Raw genomic sequence first — 7,755 nt, 5'->3', positions numbered from 1 at the left:
TTTGAAAGAGTGGACTCCTGCCAGCTTTAACACTCTTACATAATCCAGAGGAGCAAACATCATAAATGCTAAGGCCCATCCACAGTACATAGCCTCCTATAACACACACACACACACACACACACACACACACACACACACACACACGTATTCCTGGAGGAAAACAAGCATGCCGTCACCGTGCCTCGACCAGCTGGGCCGACCCCAGGAAGGGGCTGGAATGGACTGGGCAGGAGACAGCTGGGGAACATTCCAGGAGCCACACGCAGGTGTGACATCCGCCACACACGTTCTCACAAGTCTCCTCCTGTGGGTTCGAAGTTTCCCTCCATCACCCCCTCAGGCACCAGCACACTCATCACGTAGGAGAACAAACGAAAACTGTTGTCTTGAGGTGCGGTCACAGACAAGGGCTGGAGGTTCAATGTTAAGAACCCACATCCGGGCAGCATTTCAGCAGACGGAAACAGGATGCAAAGACATGTTTGTTTAACGTCCAGTGCTCTAGAGAATGTTCAACTGGAGACCTTAAGTCCTTTCTCACTGGGAATAGTGTAGAATGGTCTGGACAGTTGCAAGTCACTAGTAGCTCCCAGGAACTGTCCTCCCCTGTAGCGTTTCTAGCATTGGGTTTCATGCCAATCTTTCCCTTAAGCCTCTGCTTCCCCCAAGGCTGGGGTGTGTGTCTGACTCTATCAAGGACTCCCTTTCAGGCCATTTCACTCCGAGATCAAGGACCTGAGAGCTGGGAAGAGCCCTGGGGGTGTCCCATGGTTGGCACCCTCTGCTCTGTGGGCTGAGGGGTCCACAGAACTTACGGGAGACCTCTGGGACCAGGCTGGCTCAAGGCCTCAGGGGGCTGTCCTGTTTCCACCAGAGCGACTCTTACTTTATCTATTCTTTCCCCCACACATAAATATTCTTTTTATTATTTCTAAAGTAAATGGTAGCACGGCAAACATATTTTTCTCCACCTTGCTTTTCTCTTCACTTAAAAGTATATCTTGGGACTTCCCTGGTGGCGCAGTGGTTAAGAATCTGCCTACCAATGCAAGGGACACGGGTTCCAGCTCTGGTCCGGGAAGATCCCACATGCCGTGGAGCAACTAAGCCCGTGAGCCACAACTACTGAGCCTGCGCTCTTGAGCCCACGTGCCACAGCTACTGAAGACCGTGCGCCTACAGTCCGTGCTCCACAACAAGAGAAGCCAGGACAATGAGAAGCCCACGCACCGCAACGAAGAGTAGTCCCCGCTCACCGCAACTAGAGAAAGCCTGCGCGCAGCAATGAAGACCCAACACAGCCAAAAATAAATAAATAAATTTATTTATTAATTTTAAAAAAGTGTATCTTGAAGGACTTTCTATCCACTTTCTCTTTTTTTATTGTGCTAAAATATAAATAACATAAAAGTTGCTATTTTAAGCATTTTTAATTAGGAAAAATTTTTATTATGGTAAAATATACCTGACATAAAACTTACCATTTTAATTTTTTGTTTTTGGCCATGCGGCTTGCGGGATCTTAGTTCCCCGACCAGGGATCAAACCCGCACCCTCAGCAGTGAAAGTGCAGAATCCTAACCACTGGACGGCCTGGGAATTCCCAACCATTTTTTAAAATTAATTAATTAATTAATTTTATTTTTGGCTGCACTGGGTCTCCGTTGCTGCGCGCGGGCTTTCTCTGGTTGGGGCGAGCAGGGGCTACTCTTCGTTGCGGAGCACAGGCTTCTCACTGCGGTGGCTTCTCTTGTTGCAGAGCACGGGCTCTAGGCTCGTGGGCTTCAGTAGTTGCAGCACACAGGCTCAGTAGTTGTGGTGCACGGGCTTAGTTGCTCTGCAGCATGTGGGATCTTCCCGGACCAGGACTCAAATCCGTGTCCCCTGCATTGGCAGGCAGATTCTTAACCACTGCGCCACCAGGGAAGTCCCAACCATTTTAAAATGTACAGTCTGTGGCGTTAAGTACATTCACAATGTTGTGCAACCATTACCATTATCTACTTCCAAAGTTTTTTCATCACCCCAAATAGAAACTCCATGACCATTAAGCAGTAACTCCTCATTCTCCACTCCCCCCAGTCCTGTAACCTCTAATCTACTTTGTCGCTAAGAACCACTTATGCTAGATATTTCATATGAATAGAATCATACAATATGAGACCTTTCCTGTCTGGTTTCTTTCACTGTTTTCAAGATTCATCCACGTGGTAGCATATGTCAAAACTTTGTTCCTTTTACGGCTGAATAATATTCCACTGTATGTATAGACCACATTTTGTTTATCCATGCATCTGTTGATGGACACTCAGGTTGTTTCCACCTTGTAGCTTTTGTGAATAAAGCTGCTATGAACATGGGTGCACAAGTATCTGTCTGACTCTTTATTTTAAATTCTTTGGGGTATATACCTATGAGTGGAATTTTGGGTCACATGACAATTCTATGTTTAACTTTTTGAGGAACTTCCAAACTATTTTCCACAGCAGCATCGTTTTACATTCCCACCAGCAATGTACAACGGTTCCAATTTCTCTACATCTTCCCCAACAGTTCTTATTTTCAGATTTTTGGATTCTAGCCATCCTAGTGGATAGGAGTGGTATCTCACTGTGGTACCATGACTAATGATGTTGAGCATCTTTTCATGTGGTTATCAGTCATTTGTATGTCTCCTTTGGAGATATGTTTATTCGAGTCCTTTGCCCATTTTTAAATAGGTTTTCTTGTCTTTTCGTTGTTGGGTTTTAGAAAGCTTATCTGTCTTAACTACTGGATTTCTGAAAAAATATTGCATCTAAAAAAAAGAGGTTTACTGATAAATGAAGGCTGGGACCCGGTCCAGCCTTTTTATCTCACATACAGAGAAACAGAGGCCCATGAGGTTAAGCCACATGGTAAGTAGCAAAACAGAGCCTGTCTGACAGATTGCTTCACCTCCTCCCATGTCACTCAGCACCTGGAGTGAGCAGCGCCCAGGTGCCCGGCTCTGTGAGGAACTACACGTGCAAAAACAAATCCTGTCCTTCAAGACTTCTGGGAAGATGAGGCTGGCAGGGTTAGGTGTTCAGGGGGCATGGTGAGAAGTTCCTTGTAATTGAGGGAGGGAGAGAGCGGCAGCACACCAGGCTAGATTCTGAAGGATTTGAGTGCCAGTGAGTTGGGATTTTTAGCCTGGAGGCCCCAAGTCACAAATTCAACCACCTTCCTGGGACCTAGGGTGCTGTAAATGTGGAGAACAGTAGGTGAAAAGCAATAGGGAGTGGAGGGGGCCTGTGGCTAACCAGAGCGCCGCCCTGCCTAAAGGCAGATTCCAAGACTGCTGGGTTGTGATTCCTAACATAGAAAGCAGAGGGCGGATGGCTTCCTGGCTGGCCAAGCTTGGGAAAGTAACTCATCTTCTCTGCAGCAGCGCTCTTCTCACCTGGAAAACAGGAGTGATCATTGTACCTACCCCCTGCCTAAGGTTGCATTAGGAGTAAAGGGATAATTCACGCTCAGCACCAGGCACCTAGATGGCCTTCTGATTCCCTTGCTCTAGGACCCTCCCCTCTCGCTAGGGCGCTCGCCCCCTTTAATCAACATCTCGCGGCTGCGGCCCCTTTAAGGCGGCCATGGAGGACCCAGTTTCAAAGCTAAGGGCGACCTTCTAGGTGCCGTCTCTATGGTAAGTCGTCACGTACGGCCGGAAGTGCGTGTGCGGAACGGCTTTGGCTCGGGATTAGGAAGAGAGAGGCGACACGTGATCTCTGGTGTCCTAGGGGATGTGCGCCCTCGCCCCCGACGGGTGGCCGACCCTCGGCCCGCAGGGTGATGCTGGCCCGCGGCGCCGGTTCCCGCCCCGGGGCGGGAACGAAGCTCTGGGGGCCCGGACTTCAGGGACCGCCCCCCGCATAGCAACTGCGGCTTGGACGGAGGAGACAGAATGTAGGCACCAAAATCGGGGTGAGGGGCTACTGTAGGACGCACTGCACCCCGCAGAAGAGCCTTGGGTTCCCCGGCTGGGGGGCCAGCATGAGTTTCTGGAGGTGTGTAAACATCCAGTGAGACATCCGCCTAGAGCACGTGGTATCACTTTCTTTTCCCAGGTTTTTCTCAGACAATAAGAGCTCTCCAGACCCCGGCGATTGGATGAAGGCATGCAACCTTTCTTTGCTCCTTCTTGTCGGTGAGCGTATTCGGAGTGACTTCAGTTTGGGGGATCCAGGTATGTCAAGCGTGGAGACGCAGTGTCCTGAAGCCGATGGTCTGGCGAGAGGCTCCTGTGTTGTTGAACCTGCCCAGTTGTGGGTGCAACCTTGTACCAGGCAGCCCGACCCTGACCTAAAGTAAATTCCCAGGAGAGGTTTTTCCTGGGTTTTGAATTTGCAGTAACAGGTGTGAACATTCTAGCAGCAGTTTGATGATCATGTATGATACTGCAAACAGGACTTTCGCTGAAAGAAGAAAACCTGTAAACAGTGTTGATGTAATTTGTTTTATTCAATAAATATTTTTTGATTCTTTGGCCAGCCACCATGCTAAGTGTTAGGGATACAGAGATGTTACGGCCCTTGTTCTCAGGAAGCTACAGCCCAGTTGGGGAGATAAGATTAAGTGATCACCCTAAAGAGGGTATAATTCAGTCTGAGGTGAGTGCTCTGAAGGAAAGCATAGTCTAATGAGAATATGTGTCTCAAAGAATCTGATGGAGACTGGAAAGCTTTCCTGAGGATGAGACCCTTGAGCTGGACTCTGAAGGACTCAGGAATGAGTAGGAGTTTGGTGGGAAGGCCAGGGGGCAGCATGTGCAAAGGTCCAGTGGCCTAGCGAATATGGCTAGTAGAGGAACTGGAAAAAGGCCGTTGTAGCCTGGAAAGCAAAGTGGAAAACGGTGTGAAACGAAGCTGGAAAGGTGAGGAAGGGCCAGACGACACAGGGCCTGTGGCTTATGTTCGGATTTGGGGCTTTGTCCAGAGAATAGTGGGAGGTTAGTACGGGATTTAAACAAGAAGATGATGTACTGAAAATTATAACTTCAAAAGAGCCCTGTGTACAGAGCAGCACAGTCTAGCAGAACTTTCTGCGATGCTGGAAACGGTCTATAATCTGTGCCGTCCTGTAGAGCGGCCCCAAGCCTGGAGTGGAATTTTAATTTAAATGTAAGTGGCCACATGTGCCTAATGGCCGCTGTGTGGGACCGCGTGGGACCGCGCAGATCTAGAACCTGTTGGACGGGGCAGTGACAGATCGTGGCACACAGATGCCCTTTCACTTCCTGAAGAAAGGCTGAGATAGGTTCCACTTTGGGGAGAATCCACATGTTGATCTTTCCTGGGGATCTCACACAGTAACTGCTTGTGGAACTGCTTTTAGTTTTCATTTTCTTGGTGTTGTTCAGCCTGCTCCTTCATGAAGCAGCATTCTTCCTTCTACCTTTGCCTGTTTTGTTGTCAGCACACAGATGGAGAAGTGATTCTTCAACTCATCGAAGTACCTACAGCGGTCAAAGTGTTACGTCTCTGCTTTGGAGGGGCTGTCAAGAAAAGCGGTCCCTGGTGTTCCAGGGTTTGGGATGCAGAGGCAGGAAGTGCCCTGGACCCCAGGAAGGAGCGTTGCCAGTGGGACCCGGCAGAATGCGGCCCTGTGAGGAAGTAAAGGCCGTTTCCAGCCGATGAAACATGTGACCAAAGGGAGGAAGTGTGAAAGTGCTTGAGAGGGTGTGGGGAACTCAAAAGTTGGGGGGAAACTGGGGAACTGCACAGCGAGAGAAAGGGAGGAATAGGTAGGAATAGATGGGCTGGTGTTGAGTTATGGGGGGCTTTGTCAAAGTTCGGCTTGTTGTGCCTGGTGTGGGCCAGGAGGGCCCCACGTGGTGGTGGGCAGATGTCCAGGTGTGCCTGCAGTGGTGGGTTAGGAAGTCACTGGGGTGGAGCCCGTAGACTTGGAAGGAGGGGGCTGATTGGTCGCTGCGGGGCACCGGCTGCGTCGGATTCTTGGTGGAAGGTAGATTTTAGATCTTGGAGGGTATTTTGTTGTGGTAACAGTTTTAAATTCTCTGTATATTCAGACTTGCTGAAGTCAAATAAAAACTGATGAAGTGTGCTGTCTTTGAAGGTGAGTTCACTGGAAGATTTGTGTGTGCGCTGGGTGAAAAACTGCTGAGTTCGTTTCTGCCTGGTTCTGTGTGCCTGAAATGTAATTGTTTTGTTTAGCACTTTCCAAGTTTGTTTGGTTTAACTCTTGTCTACATAGTTTTTGAGTGCTGACCTGCTTAACGCCCTGTTTTGTATGAGAATATAAATAAAAGGAGGCAGACCCCAAGGAGACTTTTCATACACGTTATGGGTTCCGCGCCCGGTGACCACGTGCTGAGTGTGTCACCTCGGCCTCTGAGGGGCACAGCGGGCAGCACGGTTCCCGACTGAAGAGTGACTCACGATCACACACCCTCAGTGCTGCCAGTGCCCTGGACCGGTAAGTTAGTCCCCGAGCACCCCGACCCCGGGCTTCTCGGTGGGCGCAGAATCCCCCCACCTCGCCGAGTCAGACTTGTTCGACTTCAACAAGTCTGAACATTCAGAGAATTTAAAAGTTAACACAATAAAATACCCTCCAAGATCTGAAATCTACCCCCCCCCCCCGTGACGCCTAGTGTGCACACGTATCGCGGGGTCAGGAGGCTTTGTTACAGAGGTTGGGGGCTCTGCTGGCACTGGCTGGGGCCATACTTCACAGCAGAGAATTCTCCCAAGTCCCACTGTCTTTGAATGTTTTGCCATCTGTTGATGTGCAGAAAGGAAAAACCAGCCTGTGTTTTTTTGAGCTGTGATGGTGGTGGTTCTACACGTAGTTCCATCCTCAGAGCGTTCCATGCTATCTTCGTGTTGTGGTCAGGGCGTTACAGACAGTACATACATATTTTTATGCGGTGTAGAAAAGTTATCTTGGACTTTGGACCTAGTCGTGCCAGAGCCAGGTACCTGCCTGACGTACTTGGTGACCCTCCCGACTTCACACCCACCTCGTTCCTGCAGCTCATCTCCCGAGAGGGTCTGGCCCGCTGGTGCCCACCAAGGCCGAGATGTAGCTTTGCAACTTCAAGACCAGCCTCTGGTGGGTCTTTACGGACCAATAATCTAAAAGAGCTGCAGGTGCCAGGGGAGGGATGGCCACCACGGGCAGTGCTGGGAGCGGCAGCTCGTCAGCTCAGATGACCCGGACGGAGCAGTACCGCCGGGCAGACGTAGCCAAAGGCTCCACCGCTGGCCTGCAGTGTGACCTCCGGCCGGCCACTTCCCTGTTTGTGCCTCAGTTTCAGTAAAATGGGGATGATGGTCATAATGACGGTGATTCCTGCCAGATGGCACTTGTGAGGGTTGGGTTAGCCAATTGTGTAAAGCACTCAGACGTCTTAGCTGGCACATCATGATGGTCATTTACGTTCTTCCCTGGATTTTCAGTGCATTTTACAAACAAACATGGAAAGAAGGGCGTGTTGAGAGGACAAGTCAGAAGAGCAGATCAAATCCATAAAACCGAGGCTGTATATAGTCACAGCTCGGCATAAGCCGAGAGGTACAGAGGGTGCTGAGGACAGCAGTCAGGACTTTCTTGTAAAACCCACAGAACATAAAATTTACTATTTTAACCATTTTCAAGTGTGCGGTTCAGTTTGTTTGGTTTTTTTTAAAGTATATTTACAATGTTGTGAAACCTTCAGCTCCTACCTAGTTCCAGAATATTTCCATCACTCCGAGAGGAAGCCCCCTC

At 49.5% G+C, this 7,755-nt stretch overlaps 1 non-coding gene across 1 annotated transcript; it reads left to right on the top strand.

Annotated features, from left to right (window-relative positions):
- Positions 1 to 4,246: 4,246 nt before the first annotated feature.
- On the top strand, positions 4,247 to 4,433 carry LOC132356260 (small Cajal body-specific RNA 16). The gene has a single exon (XR_009499785.1). It is a non-coding gene; the product is annotated as a small Cajal body-specific RNA 16 (non-coding RNA).
- The last annotated feature ends 3,322 nt before the right edge of the window (positions 4,434 to 7,755 follow it).

Source organism: Balaenoptera ricei, chromosome 20 (genome assembly GCF_028023285.1).
Source record: "Balaenoptera ricei isolate mBalRic1 chromosome 20, mBalRic1.hap2, whole genome shotgun sequence".
NCBI lineage: Eukaryota > Metazoa > Chordata > Mammalia > Artiodactyla > Balaenopteridae > Balaenoptera > Balaenoptera ricei.
The sequence above is the reverse complement of the archived record's forward strand: the minus strand, read 5'-3'. Positions and strand labels throughout refer to the sequence as shown.